Genomic DNA, 18,175 nt, shown 5'->3' with positions numbered 1-18,175 from the left:
ATAAAACACAGTCAAGAGCGGGTACCCTGCATTGTCCCATGGGGAGGAAGGAGAGGAGGTGGAAGGGAAAGTTCAAGTTTATTTCTATCTCTTTCCCTCAGAAACAAATTCTACTTTATTTTTCTTCTCTTTATAGATCACTTTATAGTAGGGATGAGCGGGTTTGGATCTCAGAGATCCGAATCCCCCCGAATTTTCTCGATCCGAGCCGGGATCCGAGTGCGGCTTGGGACTTCCCGCCAGACTCAGATCCCAGAGGCAAAACGTAATCATCCTGCTGTCGGATTCTCACGTGGTTTGGATTCCATATAAGGAGCCGCGTGTCGCCGCCATTTTCACTTCGGACTTGGAGAGTGAGGGAGACAGACCTCTGTCTGTCTGTGGGTGGTAGCGTACAGGGGTGCTGCTGTCCTATGCTGTTCTGGGGTGGTGTCAGGTGCTGTTAGGGGTGCTGCTGTCCTGTGCTGTTCTGGGGTGGTATCCTGTGCTGGTGTACTGTGCCGTTAGGGGTGTTGCTGTCCTCTGCTGTACAGGAGGAGTGCTGTTCTGGGGTGGTGTCCTGTGCTGTTAGGGGTGCTGCTGTCCTGTGCTGTACAGGGGTGCTGTCCTGTGCTGTTAGGGGTCCTGCTGTCCTGTGCTGTACATGGGTGCTGTTCTAGCGTGTCCTGTGGCCCTGTTGGGTGCTGTACAAATAAAGGGACTCTGTGGCCCTGTCCTGTATGCTGTAAAAATACAGGGGTGCTGTAAAAATAAAGGAACGCGGTGGCCCTGTTGGGTGCTGTAAAAATAAAGGAACACAGTGGCCCTGTCCTGTATGCTGTAAAAATACAGGGGTGCTTTAAAAATAAAGGAACGCTGTGGCCCTCTCCTGTATGCTTGAAAAATACAGGGGTGCTGTAAAAATAAAGGAACATTGTGGCCCTGTTGGCATGCTGTAAAAATAAAGGAATGCGTGGCCCTGTCCTGTATCCTGTAAAAATACAGGAGTAATGTAGAAATAAAGGAACTGTAAAAATAAAGGGGCATTGTTCTGTGTGCTGTAATAATAAAGGGGCGCTGTCCTGTGAAATGGAGAACAAAAATTAGGAGGAAAAAATAGTGAAAGATCAGGAACCACTGCCTAATACTAGTGCTGAAGCTGCTGCCACCAGTCATCACATTGACAATGCAATTCTATCAACGTCTGCTAAGACCGATGCCCAATATCATAGAGGGCATGTAAAATCCAAGAAGCAAAAATTAATAACAAAAAAAAAGAAATTATCTGATGAGAAACATAAATTTGCCAATATGCCATTCACGACACGAAGTGGCAAGGAAAGGCTAAGGCCTTGGCCTATGTTCATGACTGGTGGTTCAGCTTCTTATGAAGATGGAAGCCCTCGTCCCTCTCGAAAAATTTATAAAATAAAGCTTGTTAAAGCACAGGAAAAAACAACTGTGCGTTCACAAATCCCCAAGGATGTCCGCTGCTGCAATGTCTAGGCCTGACCTTCCCATGACTGTATGGGAAGAGGAGGCTCCTACCACCATTTGCACGCCCTCTACAAGTGCTGGGAGGAGCACCGCCAGTCCAGTTGTTGATATTGAGATTGAGGATGTCACCAGTGCCGGACTGGGGCATGAAGGGTCCACCAGGGAAATGCAATCACAGGGGCCCACTACGGGGCGTTACCATATGCTGGAAGGGGTGTGGCCATGTAACCAGAGGGGAGTGGCCAGCCATTATAAGTGCCACCTAGCATAGTATATAAAGAAAAGAGTTCTACCTCGCTGCCCACTTCAAGCTGTTGTGTATGTGCCTGGGTTGCACCGGAAGAGAGCAGTAGTATATGCGCCTCGTTTATACCAGGAGAGAACAGTAGTATATGTGTCTGGGTTACACTGGGAGAGAGCAGTAGTATATGCACCTGGGTTACACCGGAAGAGAGCAGTAGTACATATGTGCCTGGGTTACACCGGAAGATAGCAGTAGTATATGTGCCTCATTTATACCAGGAGAGAACAGTAGTATATGCGCCTGGGTTACACTGGGAGAGAGCAGTAGTATATGTGCCTGGGTTACAACGGGAGAGTGCAGTAGTATATGTGCCTGAGTTACACAGGGAGAAAACAGTAGTATATGTGCATGGGCTACACCCGGAGAGAGTAGTAGTATATGTGCCTCGTTTATACCAGGAGAGAACAGTAGTATATGCGTCTGGGTTACACCGAAAGAGAACAGTAATATATGTGCCTGGGTTACACTGGGAGAGAACAGTAGTATATGTGCCTGGGTTACGCCAGGAGAGAACAGTAGTATATGTGCCTGGGTTACACCGGGAGAGAGCAGTAGTATATGCGCCTGAGTTACATCGGGAGAGAACAGTAGTATATGCGCCTGGGTTACACCGGAAGAGAACAGTAGATACACATATGCCCCAGTATAGTGCCAGATACACATATGCCCCCACAGTGCTGCTCACCGCTGCCGCCCGTGCTCTATTCCTGCTCCCGCTGCTATTGCTGCCTGCTGCTCTTGTGTCTGAAGGCCAGGGAGGAGAGTGCAGACCGACTGTGTTTCTAGTATGATATATACGGATATTAAAATGTATTGGCAGATACTAATGCATGTTGTTATTTTTCACACTTTTCATGCTCAATTCTCATATATATTATGTAAATGAAGTGCTATATAAATAGACACACGTAGGATCTACAAGTACCTGTTAAAATGAGCTAAGACATGTTATACCTGACAGCAGCATATATCCTAAGGTGAGAAAATGAAAACATGTACAAGTGCTGAATTCCCCATACAGCCAGGACCCTGCTGTCAGGTAAACCAGACTGTAATTAGTTCATGTGCAATTTACTCTCCAAACTTCTGCATGTGTATGAGATGCCAGCACTAGCAGCAGCACAGCCCGCACAAGGTACATGTACTGCATGCAGGGCCGGTGCTAGGGTGTTTGGCGCCCCCCTGCAAACTATAAATTTGCACCCTCCCATACTTTACATAGGGACAGCGCACGTTGAAAAAGGGATGTGGTCTCACAAGGAAGGAGCATGGCCATACAATTGTACCCCCATTTAAAATGCCCCCAGTAGTGGCGCTGCTTACACATAACACCGCAGTTGTAGCACAGCTTACACATAACGCCACAGTAGTAGCGCCGCTTACACATAACGCCACAGTAGTAGTGCTGCTTACACATAGCGACCCCAGTAGTAGCGCTGCTTACACATAACGACCCCAGTAGTAGCGCCGCTTACACATAACGCCACAGTAGTAGTGCTGCTTACACATAGCGACCCCAGTAGTAGCGCCGCTTACACATAACGCCACAGTAGTAGTGCTGCTTACACATAGCGACCCCAGTAGTAGAGCCGCTTACACATAACGACCCCAGTAGTAGCGCCACTTACACATAACGCCACAGTAGTAGCGACGCTTACACATAACACCGCAGTTGTAGTACAGATTACACATAACGCCACAGTAGTAGCGCCGCTTACACATAACGCCACAGTAGTAGTGCCGCTTACACATAACGCCACAGTAGTAGTGCTGCTTACACATAACGCCACAGTAGTAGTGCTGCTTACACATAGCGACCCCAGTAGTAGTGCCGCTTACACATAACGACCCCAGTAGTAGCGCCGCTTAAACAACGATCCCAGTAATAGCGCCGCTTACACATAATAAACACAGTAGTAGCGCAGCTTACACGTAAAGCCCCAGTAGTAGCGCAGCTTACACATAACACCCCAGTAGTAGCGTAGCTTACACATAACACCCCAGTAGTAGCGTAGCTTACACATAACGTCCCAGTAGTAGCGTAGTTTACACATAACGCCCCAGTAGTAACGCAGCTTACACGTAATGCCCCAGTAATAATGCAGCTTACACGTAACGCCCCAGTAGTAGTGCAGCTTACACGTAACGCCCCAGTAGTAGTGCAGCTTACACGTAACGCCCCAGTAGTAGAGCAGCTTACACGTAACGCCCCAGTAGTAGTGCAGCTTACACGTAACGCCCCAGTAGTAGAGCAGCTTACACGTAATGCCCCAGTAGTAATGCAGCTTACATGTAACGCCCCAGTAGTAGCGCAGCTTATACATAACTCCCCAGTAGTAGCGCAGCTTACACGTAACGCCCCAGTAGTAATGCAGCTTACACGTAATGCCCCAGTAGTAGAGCAGCTTACACGTAACGCCCCAGTAGTAGTGCAGCTTACACGTAACGCCCCAGTAGTAGTGCAGCTTACACGTAACGCCCCAGTAGTAGAGCAGCTTACACGTAACGCCCCAGTAGTAGTGCAGCTTACACGTAACGCCCCAGTAGTAGAGCAGCTTACACGTAATGCCCCAGTAGTAATGCAGCTTACATGTAACGCCCCAGTAGTAGTGCAGCTTATACATAACTCCCCAGTAGTAGCGCAGCTTACACGTAACGCCCCAGTAGTAATGCAGCTTACACGTAATGCCCCAGTAGTAGCGCAGCTTACACGTAATGCCCCAGTAGTAGCGCAGCTTACATGTAACGCCCCATTAGTAGCGCAGCTTACACGTAACTCCCCAGTAGTAATGCCCCAGTAGTAGCGCAGCTTTCATGTAACGCCCCAGTAGTAGTGCAGCTTACACGTAATTCCCCAGTAGTAGCGCAGCTTACATGTAACGCCCCAGTACTAGCGCAGCTTACACGTAACGCCCCATTAGTAGCGCAGCTTGCACGTAACTCCCCAGCAGTAATGCCCCAGTAGTAGCGCAGCTTACACGTAACGCCCCAGTAGTAGCGCAGCTTACACGTAATGCCCCAGTAGTAGCGCAGCTTACACGTAACGCCCCATTAGTAGCGCAGCTTACACGTAACTCCCCAGTAGTAATGCCCCAGTAGTAGCGCAGCTTTCATGTAACGCCCCAGTAGTAACGCCCCAGTAGTAGTGCAGCTTACACGTAACGCCCCAGTAGTAGCGCAGCTTACATGTAACGCCCCAGTAGTAATGCCCCAGTAGTAGCGCAGCTTACACGTAATGCCCCATTAGTAGCGCAGCTTGCACGTAACTCCCCAGCAGTAATGCCCCAGTAGTAGCGCAGCTTACACGTAACGCCCCAGTAGTAGCGCAGCTTACACGTAATGCCCCAGTAGTAGCGCAGCTTACACGTAACGCCCCATTAGTAGCGCAGCTTACACGTAACTCCCCAGTAGTAATGCCCCAGTAGTAGCGCAGCTTTCATGTAACGCCCCAGTAGTAACGCCCCAGTAGTAGTGCAGCTTACACGTAACGCCCCAGTAGTAGCGCAGCTTACATGTAACGCCCCAGTAGTAATGCCCCAGTAGTAGCGCAGCTTATACGTAACGTCCCAGTAGTAGCGCAGCTTACACATAACACCCCAGTAGTAATGCAGCTTACACGTAACGCCCCAGTAGTAGCGCAGCTTACACGTAATGCCCCAGTAGTAATGCAGCTTACATGTAATGCCCCAGTAGTAACGCCCCAGTAGTAATGCAGCTTACATGTAATGCCCCAATAATAACGCCCCAGTAGTAGCGCAGCTTGCACGTAATGCCCCAGTAGTAACGCCCCAGTAGTAATGCAGGTTACATGTAACGCACCAGTAGTAACGCCCCAGTAGTAGCGCAGCTTGCACGTAACGCCCCAATAGTAATGCCCCAGTAGTAGCGCAGCTTACATGTAACGCCCCAGTAGTAGCACAGCTTACACGTAATGCCCCAGTAGTAACACCACAGTAGTAGTGCAGCTTACATGTAACGCCCACAGAAGTTCAGTTTATTCACCCCCCTCCCCTGCACACATACACATACATAAATACACATACATACATATACACCAGTGCCGTAACTAGGCATTTTAGCGCTGTGTGTAAGAAACGGCATTGGCGCCCCCCATGTAAGATAGGGGCAGGGCGTGCCGTAGGCTCGTGAAAAATATATAGGGGTGTGGCTTCATGGGAAAGGGGCGTGGCCACAAAATAATACCAATCCATACTACGGTGCACAGTAGTCTCCATTATTCAAATTACGCTGCACAGTAGCGCTACTACACCAGGTAGAGCCCCTTTTACACATTACAGCAGACAGTCCCCCTTTTTACACATTACAGCAGACAGTCCCCCTTTTTACACATTACGGCAGACAGCGTCCCCTTTTTACACATTACGGCAGACAGCGTCCCCCTTTTTACACATTACGGCAGACAGCATCACCTTTTTTACACATTACGGCAGACAGCGTCACCCTTTTTACACATTACGGCAGACAGCATCCCCCTTTTTACACATTACTGCAGACAGCGTTCCCTTTTTACACATTACGGCAGACAGTGTCCCCATTTTACACATTACCGCAGACAGCATCCCCCTTTTTACACATTACGGCAGACAACGTCCCCTTTTTACACATTACAGCAGACAGCGTCCCCTTATTACACATTACGGCAGGCACAGTCCCCCTTTTTACACATAACGGCAGCCAGTCCCCCTTTTTACACATTGCGGCAGACAGTGTCCCCCTTTTTACACATAACTGCAGCCAGTCCCCCTTTTTACACATTGTGGCAGGCACAGTCCCCCTTTTTACACATTGCGGCAGGCACAGTCCCCCTTTTTACAAATAACGGCAGCCAGTCCCCCTTTTCACACATTGCGGCAGACAGCATCCCCTTTTTACACATAACGGCAGACAGTCCCCCTTTTTACACATTGAGGCAGACAGCGTCTCCTTTTTACACATAACGGCAGCCAGTCCCCCTTTTTACACATTGCGGCAGACAGCATCCCCCTTTTTACACATTACGGCAGACAGCGTCCCCTTTTTACACATTACAGCAGACAGCGTCCCCTTTTTACACATTACGGCAGGCACAGTCCACCTTTTTACACATAACGGCAGCCAGTCCCCCTTTTTACACATTGCGGCAGACAGCGTCCCCCTTTTTACACATAACGGCAGCCAGTCCCCCTTTTTAGACATTGCGGCAGGCACAGTCCCCCTTTTTACACATAACGGCAGCCAGTCCCCTTTTTTACACATTGCGGCAGACAACGTTCCGTTTTTACACATAACGGCAACCAGTCCCCCTTTTTACACATTGCGGCAGACAGCGTCCCCTTTTTACACATAACGGCAGCCAGCCCCCCTTTTTACACATTGCAGCAGACAGCGTCCCCCTTTTTACACATAACGGCAGCCAGTCCCCCTTTTTACATATTGCGGCAGACAAGATAGAGAAAGAGAGAGAGAGAGAGAGAGAGAGAGATATTCTTACCATCTCTCCCGCTGGCAGTCAGGCTCCTCGTGCTGGCAGCTCCGGAGGCAGGGGAGAAGGAGTAGGAGGGAGGGGGACTGGAGCTGCAGCAGCGCTATGTCATTGGTAGTAAGCGCCGCTGCAGCTGTCCGCTCTCCTTCCGTATTGGCTGCCCGGCGCTGCTGTGGATGCTGGGATGAAGGAAGAGGTGGCATGTAATGAGTCAATTTGACTCATTAAATGCCGCTGGCCGTTGCGCCCTCAGGGCAACTGTGGCACACAGGTAGTTACGGCCCTGATATACACACACACACACACACACACACACACACACACACACACACACACACACAGGGCCGGTGCTAGGGTGTTCGGCGCCCTCCTGCAAACTATACATTTTCACCCTCCCTCCCATACAAAAGGGGTGTGATCTCACAATGAAGAGTTGTGACCACACAATAGTACCCACATTTCAAATTACACCACACAGTAGCATAATCTTATTCACACTACAAGTGGTGTTCCTTATTCACATTTCAACAGACAGTAGTGACCCTTACTCACGTTAGACTACACAGTAGTACTCCTTATACACAATGCCACTTACACATAATCCTCACAGTAGTGCCTAGGGTTGCCAGATCATCCCTTTAATCCTGGAGACCTATGAATAATACAGGTTCTGTGGCTGATTAAATTTAAGCCTGCATTCCACCTGGTTCTAATCAGCCACAAAACCTGTGTGAATCACAGGTCTCCAGGATTAAAGGGATGATCTGGCAACCCTAGTAGTGCCCCTTATACTCGCAATAACTCACAGTAGTAGTGCCCCTTAAATGTAATGGCCATGGGAAGGGGTGGGGGTGCAATGATGTGTGGGGACTAGGAACATGTGCACACAGGAGCATGCCAAGACAAAGGCCTGCACCGACTTTCCCCGCAGACGCTCATCTATATTCAGTGCGTCTGAGGTATGGACTCACTGGTGGCGGCTGCTGCTGATCTCCAGCCGAGCTTGGCTGCTGCTGGTTGGGGGTATGCGCTGAGCGGCAGCTGCTCAGCAAGTACATGCAGGAAGGAGCGGGGAAGCAGGCCGAGCTCAGCACTCAGTGGCAGGACTGGATTAAGCCTTCAGGGGGCCCAGGTCACGTAACACAGGGAGCCCTTCCCATATTGTAAACGCAGCCCCACTAGCTATTCCCGGTGTGTGTGACTCCTTTCCCTGCACCTCCATCAGGCAGCAGTGGGGAGGAAGTTGAAGCCTCCTTTCGGGCAGCGTGCAAGCCTGGCAGCAGGAATCTGAAGGCAGGGTACATGATTTGTGCGTACTGTGTTGTACTTGTGTTCTACATAAGATTTTTTTTTATTGTCCCATATTGCATATGGATACAGAATGGGCTGTTTCACAAAGCCTTGTTAAATTATTATAATATAGTATTAAAAATTCTGAAATTGAATCCAGGGCTGACTGTACTCCCAATGAAAGGATGTCCAAGGATAACCCCAGGGGCGGATTGGGAACAAAAAGTGGCCCTGGAAAAATTTGTACTAGTGGCCCCACATGGGCAGCACCAGAGGTGTAAGGTCTAGCCATGGGCCATGGTAGCAGCACCCTCCCCCCAAGACTTTCCAGATAGTGGGCATGTCCAGCATCAAGGGGGAAGTTAAAAAGAAATAAAATTCAATATTATGAGCACATTATATGATACACCTTCAGAATTTAGGAAACTATATCATTCTTTAGAAAGATATATTTTCTTGCTTATTACACCAACCGTATCCCAATCACTATTCACTCAATCGTATAGGTCAGCCAAGCAGGCAGACAGAGCATACACTAGATCATCTGCAATCACAGGCTAAGTGGCAGTAATTTTCATATATGCAAATTATTTTGCATCTTATTCATTATGTCTATAAAAGGGACCACATGTCCTCAAACAAAACAGGCCCCACGAGTGCGTCGGCCCACCGGGAATCTTCCCTGTAAAGCCTATGACCAATCCGCTTCTGGATAACCCCCTTCAATAAAAGAGACATTCAAAATGAGACCTCAGATCTGTGGGGCGGCCCAATACATCTACTCACCCTCCTCCACTTACTACTGCTGCGCCGCACTCCCTTCCATCTCTGGCAGCGGCTCTGTGCGAGCGCACTTTCACTGCAATGAAACATGATTGGTGGATAGCACTAGCCATCCACCAATCACTGATATGATACTCCCATGACTGTGATTGGTGGATGACCGGCACCATCCACTAATCAACACTGCTAGCACCCGGCAGAGCAGCTGAGGTGTGAATGTGGACAATGACTGGCCCGGGTGTCTGCAGTGTCCCCCTCTCATCTCTAGGTGCCGCTTCCAGCAAGGAGAAGGTAGAGAGGGGGAGCCGTTCTTCATGTTGCCGGCGCCGCTGACCGCTATACAGTGTGACAGGCAGGCACAGCGGCAGCAACAGCAGGGTTGTTGCAGAGTGGGGAGAGCGCCTCTTCAAGTCAGCGCCTCCCTGCATTGCAGACCCTGCTGAGCGGGTAGCGCCGGCACTGCACACACACACATACACATAGACTATCTCACTTACTCTCCCTGGCTGGCAGGATCTGGAGCAGCATATCCTCCTCTGTGGCACTGCAATCTGATGGTCCTGTGTAGCTCCGCCCCGCCGCTCATTTAGCCCCGCCCCTCCACCCATGTAGCTCCGCCCCCTCCACCCGATCTGTCACAGGAGGGGAGGGGGATAGGAGGCTTTCAGCTGCCGGCACCGCTGCCTGTCATGCAGTGACAGGCACAGCGGCCGGCAGCAGCAGGGGGCCCAGGCGCAGCAGCGGGGATTCAGAGCAGGTACAGCGCCTCTCCTGCCTGGCGCCTACCTGCACTGCATCCCTTTGCTGAGCGGGTAGTGCCGGGCCTGACTGCATGCATGCATACATCAGATTACTCACCATCTACATGAGGTCAACGAGGAGCCCGAGAGACTGGAGACACAAACCCATGACATACTTACAAATGCACACAAAGGGCCGGTGCTAAGGTGTCCAGCGCTCCCCTGCAAACAATAAATTTGCGCCCTCCCTCCCCTCACATGGAAGGGGCATGGCCACATAATAGTGTCCCCAATTCAAATTACGCCACACAGTATCACAATCGTATTCACATTATACCACATGTAGTGCCCCTGATTCATATTGCACCAAATAGTTGTGTACCTAATTCACATTACGACACATAGTAGTGCTCCTTATACACAATACCCACTCTAGTGTCCCTTATACAAATAACACCCGCAGTAGTAGTGCCACACAAAATGCCCACAATGATAGCGTGCCTAATACATAATGCTCACAGTAGTCATATCACACAGAATGCCCACAGCAGTAGTGCCACACAGAACGCCCACAGTGGTGGTGCCACACAGAACACCTGCAGTAGTCATGCCACACAGAACGCCCGCAGTAGTCGTGCCACACAGAACGCCCACTGTAGTCGTGCCACACCGATCGCCCACAGTAGTCATGCCACACACAATGCCTACAGTAGTCGTGCGACACAAAGCGCCCACAGTAGTTGTGACACACAGAGTGCCCACAGTAATCATGCCAGAGTGCCCATAGCAGTAGTGCCCCACAGAGCACCCACAGTAGATGTGCCACACATAATGGCCACAGCAGTAGTGATCCACAGAGCGCCCACAGTACTAGTGCCACACAGAACATCCACAGTAGTCGTGCCAAACATAATGTCTACAGTACTACTGCCACACAGAATGCCCACAGAAGTAGTGCAACAATTAATGCCCCTTACACTTAAGTTAACCGGAGGGGAGTAGATAGAGGTGGTGTGTGGTACTTACAGCACACAGATCAATGGAGAGTGCTGCCGGCGCCGCTGCCTAAAGTGCAGTGGGGAGGAGGGATGGAGCTGGAGGGACCAAGCCGGAGCCGCGCTTCACGCTGCTGAGCGGAAGAGCACCAGCTTTGTGCGGGACAGTGCTGCGCTGTCTAAAGTGCAGTGGGGAGGAGGGGATGGAAACAGGAGGGAGGGAGCAGGAGGGACCGAGCCGGAGCCGCACTTCACGCTGCCTGCATCTGTCATACAGTGTGACAGACGCAGCGGCAGCCAGCAGCAACAGCAGAGCAGGGAGAGCGCCTCTTCTGACAAGTGCCTCCCTGCTTTGCAGGACCTGCTGAGCGGGTAGCGCCAGCTCTGTGCACACACACACACACACACACACACACACAACACACACACACACACACACACACACACACACACGACACACACATACTTAAATACACACACATAACACACAGCATGTATACTATACGTATCTAGAGACACACACAGTAGCATCCGAACACACAGCAGACACAGCCGACCCACATACACAATGGCCCTCATTCTGAGTTGTTCGCTCGCTAGCCGCTTTTCGCAGCAGTGCACACGCTAAGCCGCCGCCCTCTGGGAGTGAATCTTAGCTTAGCAGAATTGCGAACGAAGTATTCGCAATATTGAGTAGCTCCAGACTTACTCTTCCAGTGCGATCAGTTCAGTGCTTGTCGTTCCTGGTTTGACGTCACAAACACACCCAGCGTTCGCCCAGACACTCCCCCGTTTCTCCAGCCACTCCCGCGTTTTTCCCAGAAACGGCAGCGTTTTTTCACACACTCCCATAAAATGGCCAGTTTCCGCCCAGAAACACCCACTTCCTGTCAATCACACTACAATCACCAGAACGAAGAAAAAACCTCGTAATGCCGTGAGTAAAATACCAAACTTCTTAGCAAATTTACTTGGCACAGCCGCAGTGCGAACATTGCGCATGCGCAGTTAGCGGAAAATCGCACCGATGCGAAGGAAAAGAACGAGCGAACAACTCGGAATGAGGGCCATTATACATACTTTATATTGTACACAACATGCACATCCCTTTCATAACAGCCACAATAAATTAATGAGATCAGAGAGTGCTCACCCGGCCGGCCAGCATAGTTTATTTCAGACGCCCACATGCAGCAGTCATCCCTGATCCCCCAGGGCCCCACCCGACCCACCACCACCTCCGGCACCCCCTCACAGACATGCTGTATGGACGGTGCGTTGGCCGCAGCCAGCCACCCGGAAAGAGAAATGTCTCGTGCCGCTACCCGCCCGCTGCCCCGCCACTGCAGACTGCACACACGCACTCACACACCAGCTCCACTCTGCTCCAGTCTCCAGGTGTGCCTTCTCCTCTGCCGCTCTGGGTTTCTTCTCCTCCAGACAGCGTGGTTGCGGCGCAGCGTGACCTGACGTCAGTCCGCTGCTTCCGCACACGATCCTCTGCAAACTGTGGACTGCTAAACCACGCCCCCCGTCAGAAGTGGGCATGGCTAAAAATTATCGTGACTCACCGGAGTAACCACCAGAACCCCGTCAGGCCACTCCGAGCCTGGATGTCACTGTAGAACAGGGGTGATCAACCAGTCAGAGGCAAAGAGCCAGAAAAGATCTGTAGTGAAGGGTAAGAGCCACTATCATGCGTGCGCCAAAGCCATGCTTGCTAAAATAGGGGTGTGGCATAGTTGTCACAAAGCCACACCCCATTTTTGTGCACACACCTTTCGGTATGATGTTTGTAGGAGTATGACCTTGTGTCATAACCCAGTGTTTAGTCATGTTGTACAGTGCCACATGCAAATAATGCCCCTGTACAGTGCCACATACATATAAAAATACAAAAAAAAAATGGGTGCCTCCACAGTGCCAGATAAATATATGCCCCCACAGTGCCAGATACACATATGACCCCACACTGCCAGATACATATATGCCCCGGTGCCAGATACATATATGCCCCACAGTGCCAGATACATATATGTCCCCAATGCCAGATACACATATGTCCCCACAGTGTCAGATACATATATGCCCCACAGTGCCAGTTACACATATGCCCCACAGTGCCAGATACACATGTCCTAACAGTGCCAGATACATATATGACCCCAGTGCCAGATACACATATGTCCCCTACAGTGCCATGTACACATATGCCCCACAGTGACAGGTACACATATGCCCCCAGTGCCAGATACACATGTCCCCACAGTACCAGATACATATATGCCCCAGTGCCAGATACACATGTCCTTACAGTGCCAGATATGCCCTCAGTGCCAGATACACATGTCCTCAAAGTGCCAGATATGCCCCCAGTGCCAGATACACATGTCCCCAGTAGCAGTTATGCCCCCAGTGCCAGATATGCCCCCAGTGCCAGATACACATGTCCCCACAGTGCCATATATGCCCCCAGTGCCAGATACACATGTCCCCACAGTGCCAGATATGCCCCCAGTGCAAGATACACATGTCCACACAGTGCCAGATATGCCCTCAGCGCCAGATACACATGTCCCCACAGTGCCAGATATGCCCCCTAGTGCCAGATACACATATATCCACATGTCCACACAGTGCGCTCCCCCTTCCCCAGTGCTGCTCACCGCTCTGCTGCGCTGCTGTTTTTGAGGGGAGGAGAGCGCAGCATGTGCCTTTCCTGCCCTACATTATCCGGCGGAATTGTCTCTCTCCAATTAGGCGCCTGTCTGTGAGCCAATCAGAGCTTGAGGACCGGCAGCTAAAACTCCTGATTGGCTGTCAGTCCATGAGCTCTGATTGGCTCACGGGCCGGCGCCGTTAGAAACACTGAGGTGTGTCAGGCATCGGGAGGTGGGAGCTTACGAGCTGCGGGTTGGCCACTGCTGCTGTAGAAGTACACCAGGATGAGCAAAATATTGGTGTAGCTGGCACTGAGGAGGAAGTTGACGATGAGGATTCTGGTGGTGATGTGGTTTGTTTGAATAAGGCACCAGTGGAGACCATTGTTGTCCATGGGATGAAAAAGCCCATTGTCATGCTTGGGCAAAATACCAAAAAAGCCACCTCTTCAGTGTGGATTTTTTTCTCCCTAAATCCGGACGACAGGTGTCAAGCCATGTGTTGCCTTTGTCAATCCATGATAAGTAGGGGTAAGGATGTTAACCACCTAGGAACATTCTCCCTTAAACGTCACCTGCAGCGCATTCATCATAAGTCATTGTCAAGTTCAGAAACTTTGGGTAAGAATGTAAGCAGTCCAGTGACACCTAAATCCCTTTTTCCTGTTGTATCCAAGCTCCTGCAATCCACACCACCAACTGCTCATCGTCAATTCCTCCTCAGTCAGGATTGGAAGTAGTCCTGCAAGGCCATGTCACTGGCATGACTGATGAGTCCTCTCCTATCCGGGATTCCTACGGAGGATCCTTGAGTGCTACACCTACTGCTGCTGCTGCTGGGAGTCGATCGTCATCCAAGAGAGGAAGTCGGAAGACCACTTGTACTACTTTAACAAAGCATTTGACTGTCCAACAGTCCTTTGCAAGGAAGATGAAATATGACAGCAGTCACCCTGTTGCAAAGCGGATTACTGAGGCCATAACAACTATGCTGGTGTTAGACGTGCATCCAGTATCCGCCATTAGTGCAGTGGGATTTAGACAGTTGATGGACGTACTGTGTCCCCAGTACCAAATAAAGTCTGGATTCCACTTCACTAGCAAGCGATTCCCGGACTGTACAGGGACATTAAGAAAAGTGTCCTCAAAAATGCGGTTGTACCCACTGTCCACTTAACCACAGACATGTGGACAAGTGGAGCAGGGCAAACTAAGAACTAGATGACTGTGACAGCCCACTGGGTAGATGTATTGCCTCCCGCAGCAACAACAGCAGCGGCACCAGCAGCAGCATCTCACAAACTTCCAACTCATTCCTAGGCAGGCTACGCTGTGTATCACCAGTTTCTGTACAAGGCACACCACTGACAACCTCTTACAGAAACTGAGGGACATCATCGCACAATGACTTACCCCTCTTAGACTCTCCTGGGGATTTGTGATATCTGACAATGCCACCAATATTGTGCGTGCATTACATCTGGGCAAATTCCAGCATGTCCCATGTTTTGCTCACCCAATTTGTTTGGTGGTGCAGAATTTTTTTAAAAATTACAGGGGCATGCAGGAGATGCTGTCGGTGGCCTGAAAAATTGCAGGCCCACTTTCGACATTAAGCAACTGCGTGCCGAAGACTGGAGCACCAGCAAACACTCGTGAACCTGCCCTGACATCATCTGAAGCAAGAGATGGTAACGAGGTGGAATTCAACCCTCTATATGCTTCCGAGGATGGAGGAGCAACAAAAGGCCAATAAAGCCTATACATCCACCTATGACATAGGCAAATTGAGGGGGAATGCACCTGACTAAAGTGCAGTGGAGAATGATTTCCGTGTTGTGCAAGGTTCTCCAACCCTTCAAACTCGCCACACATGAAGTCAGTTCAGACACTGCCAGCTTAAGTCAGGTCATTCCCCTCATCAGGCTTTTGCAGAAGCAGCTGGAATAATTGAAGGAGGAGCTAAAATGGAGCAATTCTGCTAAGTATGTGTGACTTGTGGATGGAGCCATTCATTTGCTTTGCCAGGATTCAAGGGTGGTCAATCTGTTGAAATCAGATCACTACCTTTTAGCCACCGTGCTCGATCCTAGGTTCAAAGCCTACATTGTATCTCTCTTTCCGGTGGACACAAGTCTGCAGAGGTGCAAAGACCTGCTGGTGAGAATACTGTCAGCTCAAGTGGAATGTGACATGTCAACAGATCTTCCTTCATTTTCTCCTGCAATTGGGGCTGCGAGGAAAAGAATAACATTTCCTAGCCAACCCGCTGGCGGTGATGCAGGGCAGTCAGGAGCAAGTTTTGACATCTGGTCCGGACTGAAGGAGCTGCCAACAATTACTGACATGTCTACTGTCACTGGATATGATGCTGTCACCGTTAAAAGAATGGTGGAGGATTATATCGGTGACAGCATCCAAGTAGGCATGTCAGACAGTCCATATGTATACTGGCAGGAAAAAGAGAAGCAATTTGGTGGCCTTTGCACAAACTGGCTTTATTTTATCTAAGTTGCCCCCCTCTCAAGTGTGTACTCCGAAAGAGTGTTTAGTGCAGCCGGTAACCTTGTCAGCGACCGGCGTTGGGGGTTACTTCCACAAAATGTGGAGAAGATGATGATCATCAAAATAAATTATAAATTCCTCCAGGAAGACCTTTACCAGCAATTGCCTCCAGAAAGTACACAGAGACCTGTGATCATGGATTCCAGCGAGGACAAATTAATACTCTGTGAGGATTAGGATGTAATCACTGAAGGGGTGAGGAATCGGATGGTGAGGAGGAGGTGGACATCTTGCCTTTGTAGAGCCAGTTTGTGCAAGGAGAGATTAATTGCTTCTTTTTTTGTGGGGGCCCAAACAAACCAATCATTTCAGCCACTGTCGTGTAGCAGACCCTGTTGCTGAAATGATGGGTTTGTTAAAGTGTGCATGTCCTTTTTATACAACATAAGGGTGGGTGGGAGGGCCCAAGGACAATTCCATCTTGCACCTCTTTTTTATTTGTATTATGTGCTCTTTGGGGCCTAGTTTTTAAATCTGCCATCCTGTCATCCACTGCAGTGCCACTCGTAGATGGGCCAGGTGTTTGTGCCGCCCACTTGTGTCGCTTAGCTTAGTCATCCAGCTACCTCGGTGCAACCTTTTGGCCTAAAAAGAATATTGTGAGCTGTGAGGTGTTCAGAATAGACTAGAAATTAGTGGAAATGATTGTTATTGAGGTTAATAATACTGTAGCTGTTTTTATAGTTAAAAAAAAAAAAAATCCAGATCCAAAACCAAAACCCGAAAGGGTGGTTTTGGCATAACCAATCCATATCCAAAGCACGAAAAGGAGATCCAGATCCAAAACCAAAACCCAAAAAGTGTCCGGTGCACATCTCTACTTTATAATCTATTTACAGTCAGGCTGCTTTTCATTTGTTTCCTGTTATTGTAGAGAAAAAGTATAAGTTATACGCACAAACATTCAAACAACTTAGGTCCTGGAGAACACTGTAAAAATGTACAGATAAGTCATAGCTGGCGGTATGTCATAGGTAAGTTTTGTGGTTGCGAATCCTGAGCACTGCAATATAAATAACACTTAAGGAAGACTGTTAGTCAAATTTGGATAAAAGAATTGTTAAAATAAATTATGCTTCATAAACAATAGTGAACAGTATCACTTATGTCATTATATTAAATACAGATTTGTGCCAGTATGGAATGCGAGAGGAGTAGATAACATCTGGAAGTTACCTTTACGTATCAGCAACATTCCAAATAATATCCCACAAATCCAGAAGCAATTCATATCATGTACTCTCATACGGACTTGTGGGGGTGTTTACTTATAAACAAACAAACAAACAAACAAACAAACAAACCTATATATAACTATGGGCTTAATTCATTGTTGATCGCAGCAGCAAATTTGTTAGCAGTTGGGCAAAACCTTGGGGGTAATTCTGAGTTGATCACAGCAGGAACTTTGTTAGCAGTTGGGCAAAACCATGGCCCTCATTCCGAGTTGTTCGCTCGCAAGCTGCTTTTAGCAGCTTTACACATGCTAAGCCGCCGCCTACTGGGAGTGAATCTTAGCATAGTAAAATTGCGAACGAAAGATTCTCAAAATTGCGATTACACACCTCTTAGCAGTTTCTGAGTAACTTCAACCTTACTCGGCATCTGCGATCAGTTCAGTGCTTGTCGTTCCTGGTTTGACGTCATAAACACACCCAGCGTTCGCCCAGACACTCCTCCGTTTCTCCAGCCACTCCCGCGTTTTTCCCAGAAACGGTAGCGTTTTTTCCCACACGCCCATAAAACGGCCTGTTTCCGCCCAGAAACACCCACTTCTTGTCAATCACACTCCGATCGCCTGAACGAAGAAAAAGCCGTGAGTAAAATACCTAACTGTATAGCAAATTTACTTGGCGCAGTCGCAGTGCGAACATTGCGCA

General features: G+C 49.3%; 1 protein-coding gene across 1 annotated transcript in view; it reads right to left on the bottom strand.

The window, feature by feature from the left end:
* LOC135050669 (transcription factor Sp5-like) overlaps nucleotides 1–7,911 on the bottom strand; it is a 109,727-nt gene extending 101,816 nt beyond the window's left edge. Inside the window, exon 1 of the mRNA XM_063957087.1 lies at nucleotides 7,858–7,911. The gene's annotated coding sequence lies outside the window, so the exon portion shown is untranslated. The remainder of the gene's footprint in view (nucleotides 1–7,857) is intronic.
* Between the last annotated feature and the right edge of the window lie 10,264 nt (nucleotides 7,912–18,175).

The sequence above is a fragment of the Pseudophryne corroboree genome, chromosome 2 (assembly GCF_028390025.1).
Source record: "Pseudophryne corroboree isolate aPseCor3 chromosome 2, aPseCor3.hap2, whole genome shotgun sequence".
Classification (NCBI taxonomy): domain Eukaryota; kingdom Metazoa; phylum Chordata; class Amphibia; order Anura; family Myobatrachidae; genus Pseudophryne; species Pseudophryne corroboree.
Note: the sequence above shows the minus strand (reverse complement) of the source record. Positions and strands in the feature narration are given on the sequence as shown.